Source organism: Sminthopsis crassicaudata, chromosome 1 (assembly GCF_048593235.1).
Source record: "Sminthopsis crassicaudata isolate SCR6 chromosome 1, ASM4859323v1, whole genome shotgun sequence".
In the NCBI taxonomy this organism is placed as follows: Eukaryota; Metazoa; Chordata; class Mammalia; order Dasyuromorphia; family Dasyuridae; genus Sminthopsis; species Sminthopsis crassicaudata.
The window spans coordinates 624278259-624294274 of record NC_133617.1 but is presented as its reverse complement, the minus strand read 5'-3'; the positions used below and the strand labels follow the sequence as shown (position 1 = coordinate 624294274).

Here is a 16016-nt window from a genome sequence, read left to right as displayed (position 1 = left end):
ATACTAAGAATTAGAGAAATACAAAAGAAGCTATTCTGAAGTACCACTTCATGCCAAATTAGTAAAGTTGATAAGAAAAATAACAAATTCTGGCAAGACTATAGGAAAACCACTATATTGTGCACTGTTGGTAGAATTGTGAACTGTTCCAGCTATTCTGGAAAGTAGTTTGGTATTATGCCCTCACAAAGTTATTAAATTGTGCTATTATTTGACCCAATACCATTGCTAGATCCATACCCCAAAGAAATCAAAGAAAGGGGAATATGACCCATGCATTCAAAACTATTTATGGCAGCTCTTTTTCTAGTGACAGAAAACTAGAAAGTGAAGTTTGTAAATGGAGGTAGATGTCCATCAACAAAAAATTCTGAACTGTGAAGTTCTGAAACTCTTGAGCACTGGGGTCAGACAATCGAGCACTTGAGGCTAATTACCAATTGGACAATACTTTATAGGAATATGCTTGGAAAATGGCCTTTTCCACTATCCTGTGCTGGCCCAATTGTTTGGTGTATACAGAGAATTGTGGGAGGGATTAGGAGGTGCAGTGAGACTAGTCAGGGTCACTTCGGGAGAGAGACAATAAGGTGAGGTTGCAGAGATCCTATGAGTCCATTCTCTCTTCACTTCTACTGCTAAAGACCAAGAATAAAGACTTTTGCTTATCCTGACTCCGGCTGATTCTAAGGTACTCAGGGTCCTAATGCGGTTACCACATTTGGTGCCCATCATGGGTCCAAGGATCCTAATTTCACTGAAGAAGCCCTCAGGGACCAGGAAATAGGGTGAGTATTTTAATAGACAAACAGGGAACTTACTTTGTTAAGGGCTAAACTAGTAACCTTTTCTAGCTGAAATGGGGCAGATTTTAGGGAAAGATTCTCCCCCATCCCCACCCTCACCCACACTCCCAACCCCTAAGGAGATCTACAGAAAGCATACTCAGACTGATAAAGAGACAGGGTTTAATTATGACTTGGGAGCAGATTGATGGATTCGTGGATACATTAGAATATACATCCCCTGGGTTCTTCAGTGAAGAAGATATAGGGCTAGATAATTGGAAACTAGTAGGAGATCAACTTTGTGAATATTATAATGATAATGGTTCTGATTCAATTTCCAAAGAAACATTCTATACATACAACATAATACAATTGGCCTTAAAGAATCCTGCAAGTTATAGAAAAAAGAAAAATTTTAAGAACAGCTAGATGAGGAAGTGTGAGGAAAAAGAGGAAGACAATGAATGGATTAATATTACTAGAGGGCATATGGAGTTAAGTAAGGATGAAGGGCATGGTGAAGGGTGTGGTGAAAGACATGGTGATTCTCGCTCTGATGAGGCAGCTTCAACCTGGACTAAACCAGATCTGGCTCTTGACACGCCCCCATCAACTTCACCTTCAGGGATGCAGGGAGGAGGAGTAGTGGGAGGGGCAAACCCAGCACCTTCCCCCCAGTATTCACCCCCTCCTATGACTAGATTGCAAAAGGCAGTACTTAAAGCCACAGAAGAAGGCCAGGATTTAACTGATCTGAAAAATCAATATGTATCCCATGATTCAACAGTTTAACTCTTCAGGTCAAGAAAGTAGAAGATACATTCCTTTTGATATAGGAATCCTCAAAGACCTGAAAACGGTTTGTACTCTTTATGGAGCTACATCAACTTATGTTAAGATGTTTTTACAGAATTTGGCTTATGAAGTCTTAATCCCTAGTGACTGGAAATTTATAGCAAGAGTATGCCTAGAACATGGACAAAACTTGTTGTGGCTTTCTAAATATAGTGAGTTCTGTAGGATACAAGCCCAACAAAATAGTCACAGTGGAGATAATCCTCCAATCACCTATGACCAACTAACAGGTATAGGTTCTTATGCAAACATTTCAGTACAGATTAATTACTCCATAGCAGCATATGAGCAAATTGCTGCTGCTGCTATCAAAGCATGGGCTTTTCTTCCTGGTAAAAATGACAAGGGTGAGGCCTTCACAAAAATTGCACAAGGGCCAAATGAACCCTTGGCTGATTTTGTGGGACATTTGCAGACAGCTGTCATATGAACTAATGGTGAAAATGCAGTAACAGGCATTATGATAAGATAACTTGCTAAAGAAAATGCTAATGAGGTTTGTGGAAGGATTATACTAGGACTACACAAGAATGTTCCTTTAGAGGAGATCATAAGATGCTGTGCCACAGTGGGCACAAATGCCTTTTATAGCCAGGCTACAATGCAGACTTCCCAAGATCCCAACATGGAAAGACAGGGTCCCTTTTGGCAATGGACTTCCAGAGAGACTCGTCAATGCTTTCAATGTGGTAAAGTAGGGCATCTGAAAGCTCAATGTTGGCATAGAGACAGAATGAGAAAACAGGGTGGGAGAACAAGATCCAATACCCCATGTCCAAAATGCAACAGAGGCTTCCGATGGGCATCAGAATGTAGACTGATTCAGGGAAATGGAATGAGGGGCCCAGCCCCAGAGCCCAAGGCAAAAAATATTTGGGGCATGACGGCAGTCGATGCTACACCCAGAGAGTGCCTAGAAGTTCAATACCCAGACATGACCAATCAGCCAGGAAGCAATCTAATGGGAGAAAGGGATTACAATTGGGGAGAATAGAGTTGTATGCAGCTGGAGTACTGAGATACCCCCTGGAGAGGTGAAATCTGTTCCTCTCCAGCCTATGGACCCCTTGCTTCCAGGCACAGTAGGCTTGACCATTCACCTCCTGAGAGTACTTACAAAACAGTGTTGATCCATACACTGATGTGGGAAACTGGGGAATGTGTAGATCATATCCTAGTCATTAATACAAGTAGACAACATGTTTATCAACCAGGAGAAGTAGTAGCATCAGGTTTATTGATACAGGCTCCTAATAAGCAATCTGGTGATAGTCACCCAGATTTTGACTCCAAGCAACAAAATCCAGGAATATAATAGACAGCAGCCATAACAGCTGACCAACCTATGCCCACTATCTATATAAATAGCATACCATTAGAAGGATTGGTAGACACTGGTGCAGATCACACAGTCATTGGAGGTGCCAGTCACTGGCCAAAGATTAAGGCAGACACCTACATGTCTGGTGTAGGAGGATCAATAGCAGCTGAAGTTAGTGCTACCCCTTTGAGATGGATTTTTGAAGGAGAAACAGGAGTATTTACTCCTTTTATAGTTGGAAAAATCCCTATCAATCTGTGGGAAGAGACATTTTACAACAATTAGGATTAAAAATGAGTACTTCAGTTTTTTGGGTAGGTTTGCTATTGAAGGTCTGCCAACACTTTCATCTATTCCTATTCAATGGAAAAATGATACACCAGTGTGGATAGAACAGTGGCCCTTAGATAGTGATAAAATTCAGGCCTTATTAGATATAGTACAGGAACAACTTGACTAAGGACACTTACAACCTTCTTTAAGTCCTTGGAATTCCCCAGTATTTGTTGTAAGAAAGAAATCTGGAAAATGGAGGATATTGACTGACTTAAGAAAGGTAAATGAACAGATGGAAATTATGGGAACTCTTCAGCCTGGACTTCCATCTCCTACTCAGTTGCCTAAAGAATGGCCTCTTTGGATTATATATATTAAGGATTGTTTCTATTCTATCCCTTTAGATAAGGAGGATATGAAAAGATTTGCCTTTTCAGTGCCCCGTGTTAAATTAGCTGAGCCTTATAAAAGATATGAATGGACAGTTTTGCCACAGGAAATGAAAAACAGCCTTATTATGTGCCAAATGTATGTTGCTACTGCTCATACTCCAGTAAGAAAAGCATTTCCAAAAGTAATATTATTACATTACATGGATGATATATTGGGATGTGCACCTGAGGAACAAATTTTAGAAGCATGTCTACAAAAGACCATGGAAACACTAAGGAACTACAAATTGCACATAGCTCCAGAAAAAATTCAAAGACATGCTCCTTTTCAATACTTAGGATATGAAGTATACCCTAAAGTGCTTCCAGTACAAAAACTTTCCTTAAGAATAGAGAAACTAAAATTGATAGGAGATATCCAATGGATGCATCCAGTGTTAAGTTTAACTACCCATCAATTGCAACCATTATATGACATTTTAAGGGGAGACAGTGCTTTAAATTCACTATGCCAGCTTAAAAAAGAAGTTCAAGAGGCTTTGAGAGAATTTGAACTGGCTTTATCCAATGTGGTTGAAAGAGTCACTCAAAAACCCTTGGAAATATCAGTTTTTACTACACAAGAGGCACCCACAGTGGTCCTTCATCAAGGAGACAGTGTGATAGAGTGGGTGAACCTCCCAGCACAACTAGAACAAAGCCTTACTCCTTACCCAGTGCTTGTGGCTAGAATTTTATTAAAGGCCATTAAGTGAGCAGTACAATTATCCAGGATAAGACCTGACAAGATATACAACTTTTTATACTAATGCATAAATTAATATATGCTGTAAAACCATCCCAGAGTGGCAAATTTTATTAGCCATGGCTCCAAATTTTACACACAGGTCTCCATTAAAGATAACCAGATATTACATAATTGGCGATGGATTCTTGAAGAAAAGGTTTCTAAAGTTCCTCTGAAAGGACCACTATCTTTACAGATGCATCCAAACATAATATTTGTACTGTATACTCTTGTGACTTAACTATAAAGAGAGTAATCAGGACACCTTTTCAGTCCACATAGCAGAATGAATTGTATGCAATCATTCTAGCTCTTACTTATTATCCAGGAGACATAAATATAATATCTGATTTGGCCTATTCAGTAGGTGTGGTACAAAGAATTACCACAGCCCAAATAAAATTTGTAATATATATCAGCTCTTTAAGGAATTTCAAGAGCAAGTGAGAAAGCATCCAGGTAAGATTTATATCTTGCATGTCTACTCTCATAGTGGACTTCCAGGTCCTATTTTTGATGTTAATTCAAAGGCAGATAGCTTCTAACCATGTTGGCCAATACTCCTTTGTTTCAAGAAGCCCAAGAATCCCATTTTAAATATCATCATACTGCTCAAGCTTTACATTTACAATTTGGAATAACAAGAGAGGAAGCTATGAGCATAGTAAAAGCTTGTACAGCTTGCATTCCTTTCCACACTCCTACACTCCCTGCAGGGAATAACCCTCGTGGTTTGAGACCTAATGAAATTTGGCAAACAGATGTGACCCATTATAAATCTTTTGGTCTTCTGCTTTTATCCATGTTGTGGTAGACACTTTTTCAGGATTCACTTTTGCAATACCAGCAACAAAAGAGACAGCCCGAGTGGTCACTGAATTCCTTATACAAGCATTTGCAATTATGGGTGTGCCACAAGCAATAAAAACAGACAATGGACCTGCATATACTTCTAAACATTTTGCACAATTTTGATCACAGTATAAGATTTTACACACTATTGGCATACCTTTTAATCCTCAAGGACAGGCAATAGTAGAGAGGAGAAACAGAGACATTAAGATGCTCCTCCAAAAACAAAAGTAATGGGGAACTACAGGTAACCCTAGAGAACTTCTAAATCTAACTCTTTATACTATTAACTTCTTGATTTTTGACAAAGATGCACTGGCTCTGGCAGACAGGTTTTATAACCCACTGGAAGAGTAATGTCCAGTGCGAGAAGCTCCACTATCTTTAGATAATCATCAGGTGTTGTGGAGAGACCCAGAAAGTGGTGAATGGAAGAGACCAGATAGGTTAACTGCTTGGGGGAGAGGATTTGCTTGTATCTCTACAGATGGAGAAGGAATCAGATAGGTGTCAACAAGCCGTATTCACCTTGTCCATCATAGAGACGGACAGACCCTTGAAACGAAGGCAAAGATCCAAGAAACATCAGATGGTTCCACTGCTGACTGTGCCCCCCACTGAAAGAGCATGGCAGTTATGGTGTTTGACTCATGGACATGAAAAATTGTTGGACTTCAAAATCCTCAGGAATCACTGGAATCCCTGAGGCATGAAAAGATTGTTGTAGGACTTCAAAATATGCAGGAATCATTGAATTCTCTGAGACATGATAAGATTATTATTGGACTTCAAAACCCTCAAGAATAATTGGATTCTCTGAGATATGATAAGATTGTTATAGGACTTCTAAACCCTGAGGAATCATTGGATTTTCTGAGAAATGATAAGACTGTTGCAGGACTTCAAAATCTGCTGGAATCATTGGATTCCCCAACACATAAAAAGATGTTGTAGGACTTCAAAAACTTCCAGGGATCATTGGATTCCCTGACACATGAAGCAATGGACAATAGATTGGTTTTGGACTATTTCTTGGCTTCTGAAGAAGGTGTATGTATGAATGGTATTTACATACTCTCCTTCTAGGACTTCTGGAAATCTTTTACAACACCATGTTGATTTATATTGTTTGTTATATCACTACTGCATGTACAATTCATGTTTGTTACACTACATTGAGCCTGCACTGGCTGTGGGGAGAGTCATCACTAATAGCCTGTGAGTTATTGCTATGTGCTTGTGTAATAACTCCCATGCTGATGGGCTTGTGAATACCTGTTATAATAAGACCTTTTAGCCCAGAAACCCACCAGCAATCCCCAATTCCCTTTGGTGCTTTTCATCTCCCTCCCTGAGATGTCAGGGAGGACATGATCATCTCCTTTTTAGTGCTTTCACTTCCCTTCCTGAGAAGTCAGGGGGGGGGGTAGGGTGTGATCACCTCCTTTTCAGTATTTTCACCTCCTTTCCTGAGAAGTCAGGGATGGTGTGACCACTGGTATTCTAAAACAAAAGAAAGTGGGAGATGTGAAGGGCTGAAACTCTTGAGTCAATGCACTGGGGTCAGACAATCAAGCACTTGAGGCTAATTACTGATTGGACAATACTCTATAGCAGTGGTCCTCAAACTTTTTAAATAGGGGGCCAGTTCACTGTCCCTCAGACTGTTGGAGGTTCGGACTATAGTAAACACAAAAGCTCACACTCTGTCTCCGCCCCTCAGCCCATTTGCCATAACCTGATGGGCCACATAAGCGTCCTCAGCAGGCGGCATAAACGATCTCAATGGGCCACATCTGCCCCCGGGCTGTAGTTTGAGAACCCCTGCTCTACAGGAATATGCTTGGAAAATGGCCCTTTCCACTATCCTGTGCTGGCCCAGTTGTTTGGTGTATACAGAGAATTGTGGGAGGGACTAGGAGGTGCAGTGAGACTAGCCAAGGTCACTTCAGGAGAGAGACAACGAGGTGAGGTCGCAGATATCCTATGCTTCCACTCTCTCTTCACTTCTGCTAAAGACCAAGAATAAAGACTTTTGCTTATCCCAACTCCAGTTGATTCTAAGGTACTCAGGGTCCTAATGTGGTTACCAGACTGAGCAAATTATGAAATTTGTGTATGTGTTTGTGCATGCACATTTGTGTGATAGAATACTATCATGTTATAAAAAATTATGAAGGGAAATATTTCAAAGAAATATTTGGAAGACTTGTATAAACTGATACAGAGTGAAGTGAGTAGAAACAAAACAATTTATACCATAGCAACATCATAAAGGCATAATATATTTTTTTAAACTTATGAACATTGAATAATGCAATGACCAAACATGATTGTAGAAAACCAGCGATAATGAATGCTATTCACCTTCTAACCAAAAAATATAAAATGAAATATGTGTGTGTTTGTGTGTGTGTATATACAAACATATACATCAGGTGAAAGATGAAATGACTGAGGAAACAAAGGTTCAGTCTTCAAAGCACACTGATTTATTAAGTAATGCAAGGCAATTGCCTAACAAATTGGGACCAGATCTCCTTAACTTAGTCCTGGACCCCAAATAGAGGGCAACATAGACTTTTAAACATTAAAAACAATTAACCATATAAGTCAATTGATTAAAATAAAACAATATTTTAGGTAATCTGATTTCTAATGGGATGAAAAAATAGGAAATTTCCAAGTTGGTAGAGGAAGAGTGAACAGGCACAAATTCTTGAATTCAGAAAAAAAGATATCCCATTTCCCTCAAGTGTCTGTAAGCAATCAAAAGAATATGGAAACCATTACAGATTAATCAGTATTGGGCCAGGTTTTTTTTTTTGTTTGTTTTTTGTTTTTTGTTTTTTTATGTAAGACTCATAGATTACTTGAGATGTACAATTGTGAGGAAATCCTCTACATCAATCTTTGAATCTGACCGAGTTTCTGGTCAGCATAAACTAGGTCCTGAATTAAGGATTTCTAAGCAGCAAGGAGAGGTGGCCCAGTTTCTCAGCCAAGCAGGACTAGTTTCAAGCAATGCAATAAGGTTTTTTTCCCCCAATTTCCACAGCTGAACAGCCTTTTCTCACAAGACAGAAGGTGGACGAGGTCCATAATTGAATAGAAAGAGAACTAAGCTAGCTCCAGAATTGAATCATTAGATGGAGTCAGTATGGTTTATAAATTCCCACAATTAACAACTTGCTGCCCTAATTCTCCCCCTCCTTTTTCTCCCCTCCTCCCCACTTTGTGTGTATGTATAATAATTAATGTGTGAAATTGTTTTTCTTCACTCCATATCTGTAACAAGGATTTTGTTTTTCTTTTTCTTTCTTTTCGATAGGAAGGAGAGAAGAAGTTGGAGGAGGAGAGGGAAATGAGAAGAAGAAGAAAAAGAACAAGAGGAAGAAAACTAATAATGATAATGATAATGACTGCTACATCTGTAATGACAATCTGGAGAGGATTGATCTGTCTAGTAGAGATGGAGCTTCCTGTGAGAAGCCAGTCCAGTCCAGCAGTAGAATGATCTATTTGCTACTAGCACCATATTTCACAGTGAAGTAAGTGTGTGAGTACTCACTAATGCTCATTCTAAAAGTTTTGAATTCACCTTTCAAATGTGTTCCCTATTATTGTGGTTCTCTTTGAGAATAAAGGACAAGCAACAATGTCTCGCTATTGTTGCATTGTAGGTTTATGCTCCCTATCCTCCTTGTAGACTGTGCATTTATGGGAGAATGCGCCCTAAGTTTTGTGGAGTCATGTCTTTGCTAAGAATTAATTTTGTCTCCTAGTTGATTATTAAAGGGATACACATGAGTGGAGATTATGAACTATAATGTTAAGAGTAGTTACAGGATTTTCCAGAAAGGTCAAGATGGCAGCCATCCTCCTAAGGACCCAATCTGCCAGGGCAAGTGCAAGTTTGTGGGTGAACCCCAAGAAGGGTGCTAATTTTTTATTAAGCAACAAACATGACAATTTTTGTGTCTACAAAAAAATAATAAAAATTGTATAGGAAACTGTCCAGTTCTTGTCAGTGAGTGGCAAGCTGCCCCAACCCTCTCCTTTGCATTTGCTGGTTGGTTCACTTCTCCATTCCAATTAAAGATAGAGCTCACTGGGCAATCTTTCTGGGCTTCTCAGGGATTGTTTTTTGACCACTTCCTGTTCCCATGGCCATGTGCCATCTCCCAGGGACGGGTTGGCTGGTAGCTTTGTCTTCTCATGGCCCCATGTGATTCTAACCCAGCAGCTCCCTCTGATGGTGCATATGATCAGCCTTTTGGATTCAGGAAAGATGGGGAGCCAAATTTCAGTAATAACCTATTTTAGAACTACCAAGAGCCTCTCCTTGAACCCTACAAAAAAAACAGAAAATCTTAACTCTTAACCTTCCTACTCTTCTGCCCACGTCCCATACTTTGTCTTCAGGAATCAAAATAGCCAACAGTTCTTTGTTTAAATAAAATAGGTCACCCCACATGCCAAGTCTGGGACCAGAAAAACCCCTTAAAGCAAACTGACTGACCAGAAAGTTCCCTAGCCAAATGAGCTATCTCATTATTTTCTGGATGCAGTACCTGACTAAATATAGACCTGAGGACCAGACTTTTTCTACCACTTATTATCAGCACTTATTTTTCCCACTCTAGTCTAGTCTAGCCTATACAGTCTATGACTGTAGTCTAGTCAATTTAAGAACATAATGAACCTTTACTACAATGTGAGGGTATAGAGGGATACTTACTACTTACAGTTGAGGTAAAAATCATAATGACCAAAGAAAAGATGGAGAACCTCACAACTCAATTTAGAATAATAACATTTAGTCAAAAAATAAACAAACAAAAACAAAGACAAGGTTTTGGGATCAAAGAAGCTCTCAGGACATGTGTCTAAAGTCTATTGAGAAGTACAAAGTAACTAATAATCACATTTCTTAAACTTTTATTAATACAAAAAAATTTTATTAATGCAAAATAAAAGTATTATTTCAGAGAATTCAAGAAGATTTGATTATTTAAAAAATCAGACAAAACACTAGACTCTAACAATTCAATATAGTATAAAAATATAGCACACATATGATGTACATGTATAGATATGTGGAAATGAGTACCTTGTTTATCAGATCACAACTCAGGGAAAAGATAAAGATTTTATATGTAAATATACATTATATATGTGTATGTATATAAAATATATCCATAACTATATTATATATAAAATATGTATATATAATTATACATGCTTATATATATACTCAGATATTATGTAATTATGTATTCTATTATTATATCTCATTATAACAATATATTGGGTTATATGTTGGGTTATAATTATATATTATATGTATAATTATATATTATATATAATTATATAATATATTATATGTATAATTAGATTTCTACCTGAGACCCTATCAAAGAGTTAGCTGAGGGAAGTTTCCTTATGTTTTCATTAGGATAACAGATTTAAAACTAAAAGGAATCTTAATGAGACCCTCTTTGTTTTATAGATGAGAAACTGAAGCCCAGACAAGTTGAGTGACTTTCTCACGCACAACTTCTGATACATTAAGTGTTTTGTTCCACTGTGTCCCTCTGACTTGACAGGAATCAGTGATGCAGAGGTATGTAACCCACTGCAGGCAAAGTCCCTTTTAGAACTCTAAGTGACCAAATCTGCAATGAGGAAAGTGCACAAGGTGTTTATCATGAGAACTACTAAAAGAAGAACAGAAGATCAAGCCTATCTTTACCTAGAGGACAAAGTAAAATGAGCTGGAATAACTAACTTCTCCATTTGGCCAGATTATCATTCATGAAGAATGCCTTGAAGGAAGAAAAGTATTTCAAAAGAAAGGAAAGAAAACAAGCAAAAAGATGAGAAGAAGTAGATTAAAAATCCTAATCTATTTCAGAAGGTTAGAAGGAAAAAAGAAGGATCAATAAAATTTTAGAACTCTTCCTGAGGATAGTAGAATAGGATTCTCTGTGTAGTGTGCACCCTTCTAAACTCCAAGGAATGATGTTGTGGGCTTTTTTTAAATTCCATTTTTATTTTATCATATTCAAATTCTCTTATTTCCTCTCCAAGAATACTTGAAGACTGACTTACCAAGGTATGTCTCCAACCTACCAAGAGGGAGTCATTACCAATTGTCTTGATCTAAATCTTACCACTGGATTCTGATGGCTCTGAAGTAGAGAGTAAGATGGATGACTTTGCACAGCTTTGTTTCACTTAAATCATATCCATTTTCAAGTCAAGATATCACCCCCCTGATGTCATTGATTATCTTTGAGAACAAAGGATGAACAATAATATCTATCAAGATGGCAAAAAATATACAAGTTATTACACGTATAAAATAAAACAAAACATATTTCTATATTAGGGATGTTTAAAAAAGAAATATACTTCAATCTACATCGAGGAATAATGTTGTACAGTTATAGATGCTTACTAGTGGGAGACAGCTCAGCAATGGGCAGAAGTGGAAGAGGTGAAGAGCAAAATTTAGTGACTCCCTTCTGGCCTTGCTTAGACAATAGAGACACCTGCTGTCTTCCCAAGCATCTGCTGGCTGGTCCTCTGCTGAACAAAAGCAAAGTAACAGACAAAATATTATTCCACTTTTGAAATCATTCCATTCTTTAAAAGGAGGAGTAAGTGAGGCAGAGAATTGTCTATCAGAGCCTGATTCTAAACACCACCTTCCCCCCAAAAAAAGGAATTGATTTCTACATCAGTCATATGAATCTTGGGCTAGAGTAATCATTTCATCTTCAAATGTGTTATGCAGAAGCAGAGGAAAACTGGGACTTCAGGAGAAAAAAAGAGTTCACATAAAGGATAAGAAAATCTCATGACTAAAAATTCTAAGAAGTCAACCAGAAAGGACTCTCAAGAATGAAATTCTAATGACACAAAATCAAACAATCTCTATTAAAGAGAATGACTTACATTTGGAAAAATAGGTCTAGATTATAGAAAAACAAGAGCAAATGATAGAGGATGAAGATAGAAGAGTATCATTGTCCCATAAATATACATACATACATACTCATATATATTAAGATGTGTTGGGAATAAAGGAATGATCAAGAAGACTGCTGTTAACAGTTATTGTTACTGTCCAGTAGAATATTAACTCCTTGAAGATAGCAACTGTTTCCTAACACTATTTATATCACTAGCAAACACTTAAATACATGGCTCTGGTCAAGTTGACCAATCTTCTTGAATCTCAAGTTTTTTCATCTACAAAATGGAGATAATAGCATTTACTTCATAGGGAAGTTTCAAGGATCAAATACAATAATATACATAAAGTATTTTGTAAAATCTTAAAGTATTATACAATTAACTATTATTATTGTTAGCTGTATTTATAGGTATTGTATTACCTAACACAATCTAGGGCTCTATGAGCTCATCACTAAGTTTCCTTTCTAGGTAAACCAATCTACTTTTATATAGCTCTAGTCATTCATTTTTCCTTTTGAGAATCTATGTTTGCTTCTTTTCAAATTCCATCCATTGGTCCTATTCTTTCCTCTAGTAACAAGTAGAGCAAAGAAATCTCTCTTCCACTGATAACTCTTCAAGTATTTAAAGGTAGCTATCATGCCCTCTCCTCTGCCCCTCCCCACAACTCACTCTTCTTTCCTGGCTAACTAACATCAATTCCTTCAGCCAACCTTTGTATGACATGGCAAAAAAGCCCTTCACTACCATATTTATTGCCTTCTTCTATAAGCCCTTTACCTTCTTAACTAAACACAATTATTTTAGATGCTGCCTAGTTGTATTCTTGAAGCCATACCTATTTTATCTTTTTCTCTTTGAAATTCTTTTTTTTGTGAAGCTCTTTATTTTCAAAACATGTGCATGGATAATTTTTCAACACTGACCGTTGCAAAACCTTATGTTCCAATCTTTACTTTCCTTCCACCCATCCCCTTCCCTAGTTGGCAAGTAATCCAATATATGTTAAACATGATAAAATATATGTTAAATCTAATGTATGCATATATATATACATATATATATATATACTATATCTTGCCACACAAGAAAAATCAGATCAAAAAGAAAAAAAAAGAGAAAGAAAATAAAATGCAAACAAACATCAACAAAAAGCATAAAAATGCTATGTTGTGATCCACACTCAGCTCCCACAGTCTTTTCTCTATATAGAAGTCATACCTATTTAAGTGCAGACCAAGATGATACTAGTTTTTTTGACTTTCTTAGTTTGTCACTGATTTCTAAAATCTCTAGATCTTTAAAGATATAGCTTGTGAACACTTACAAAAAGAAGAGATACTCTTAAGAAGTCTTATCAAGAACAAGTCTCATCACACTAGCATAATGCTCTTTTTAAAAAAAAAACACAAAGCACCTGCTTAATTGTTTTTTTTTTGTCATGTCCCTCTCTTCATGACCCTATTTGTAGTTTTGATATTTTTTATTTGTTTGTTTGTTTTTGCAGAGATACTGCTTTGGTTTGCCATTTACTTCTCCAGCTTGTTTTACAAATGAGAAAACTGAGGCAAACAAGTTTAAGTGACTTTCCCAGAATCACACAGCTGGTAAGGGTCTGAGACCAGATTTGAACTCAGGAAGGGGAATCTTTCTGCTTCAGGCTCATCACTCTATCCACTACAGTGGATATATTACAGTAATTATTTTGTCATTAACAACTCTCTTGCTATCTTTATGAGTGGCTAGATGATAGTACAGTTAAGTAGAATTCAAAACTGGTATTCACCAACAGGTCTAAAAGATTCATTAATGGAAGGACTACAAAACCAATGAGTCCATCAATCAAACAAGCATTTACTAAGCCCTCACTATGGCAGGCACTATGCTGGGCACTGGAGACACAAAGATAAATGTAAGCCACCTTCCTCTGTGGACTTTTCTTCTATAAGGAAGATAAGATGTGCACATATAATATATGAAATAATTAAGTTCATTGAGGGAAGGAGAGTAGTAGCAGAAGAGAAGATCAGGAAATAACTATAGTAATCAGAATCAAAACCCAGAATTCTATGAATTTCAATTCAGCAGACATTTATTAAGGGTCTGGTTTTTTACAAAACATTGTGCTAGGTATTTGGAATATGAAGACAAAATAAAACAGTCCCTGCCCTGAAGGTGACTACATTTTACTATAAGATTTTTTTTCATATACAAAGACAAGTAAATACAAAATAATTTGAAAAAAAAAGAGACTAACAGCTGGCAAAATAATAAAAGACTTCATAAAGTTGTACCAGAGTGAACCTCCAAAAAAAACAAAAATTCTGAAAAGCAGAAAGAGGGAAGGAGGGCATTCCAGAATAGGGTATGGCCTGGGAAAATGCACAGAACTAGGAGGCAGAATACTTTAAGGCAAGAGTTCAGGGACCAGCTAGTAGAACAGTTTGACTAGAACACAGAGTACATTAAGGGGAGTAATATGAAATAAGGCTGGGAAAGTAGGGTGGAGCCAGTCTTGGAGGGAAATCTCATTTGGAATGCCACAGGAACTGTCTTTTGGCCTTCTGCCACTTACAGCAGGCTTATCAACTTTAGAAATTTCACAGAGCTGAAATATAGCTAACGAATTGGATTTCAATTAGGATCCCAAAAGATCTCAACAGCTGGAATGTTGGGCTGAATCTAGAGAGATGTAATTGAATACACTCCACTCCAATTCATCCTCCATTCAGCCACTAATGATTTTTCTAAAGTACAAATGTGACCATGCTACCCCTCTACTCCATAAACTCCAATGATTCCCTGTTACCTCCGGGATGAAATACAAAGTGCTCTGTTTAGCATTCAAAGCCCTTAATCTATTTCCTTCTATCTTTCAACTTTTCTTACACCTGACTTCCTACTATGTACTCTTTGTACTAGTGACCCTGGCTTCCTTGCTGCTCCACAAACAAGTCACTCTACCTCTCAGCTCTCACCATTTTCTTTGGCAGTCCCCTATACTTGGAATATTCTCTCTCCTCAACTCTCCCTACTGACTTCCCTGGTTTCCTTTAAGCTTCAAGTAAAGTTTTATCTTTTATAGGAAGATTTTCCCAGCTCCTCTTAATTCTGGAGCTTTCCCTTTGGAAAAGATTATTTCCTATTATTCTGTATATATCTTGTTTTTGTATATTTGTATTCATATATATTGTATATAATATTTTTATATCAAAATATTAAGATATTTGTATTTCATATATATTGTCTCCACCAGAATGGAACTATTTTTTCCTCTTTTTTTGTATTCCCAATGCATAGCATAGTCCCCAGCACATAGTAGGTATTTAATAGATCTTTATTGATTGATTAATAGGTATAAATGTAACATACTATACTTGTGTTAGAAAAATTCAGCTTTGACTAGAAATAGTGACATTCATATATAATCCCAATGATTGGGGAGACTAAGACTAGTGGATCTTTGAGCCCCAGAATTCTGAGCAGTAGTGGACAAAGTTGGACAGGTATAAATAAAAAGTTTGGCATCTAAATAGTGAACCCTTAAGAATGGAGGGTAGGGCAGAAAGGAAGAGAGAGAATCAGAGGAACTGAGTTCAGATTCCTGCTTTTCTATTTATTATCTATGTGACTTGTCTCCACAAAAAGATTTAAGAAACCTCTATTTGCATTTTTATCACATAAACCTCCATCCCTCCCTCTAAGGGGGCCCAGTCATCTTGTGAGAAGCATCTTTTGTAACAGGTTATAAACTCTCA

At 37.3% G+C, this 16016-nt stretch overlaps 1 long non-coding RNA gene across 1 annotated transcript; it reads left to right on the top strand.

Annotated features, from left to right (window-relative positions):
- Nucleotides 1-637: 637 nt before the first annotated feature.
- On the top strand, nucleotides 638-12571 carry LOC141555574 (uncharacterized). Its single transcript, XR_012486259.1, has 3 exons — nucleotides 638-788; nucleotides 8603-8822; nucleotides 10784-12571. It is a non-coding gene; the product is annotated as an uncharacterized LOC141555574 (long non-coding RNA).
- The last annotated feature ends 3445 nt before the right edge of the window (nucleotides 12572-16016 follow it).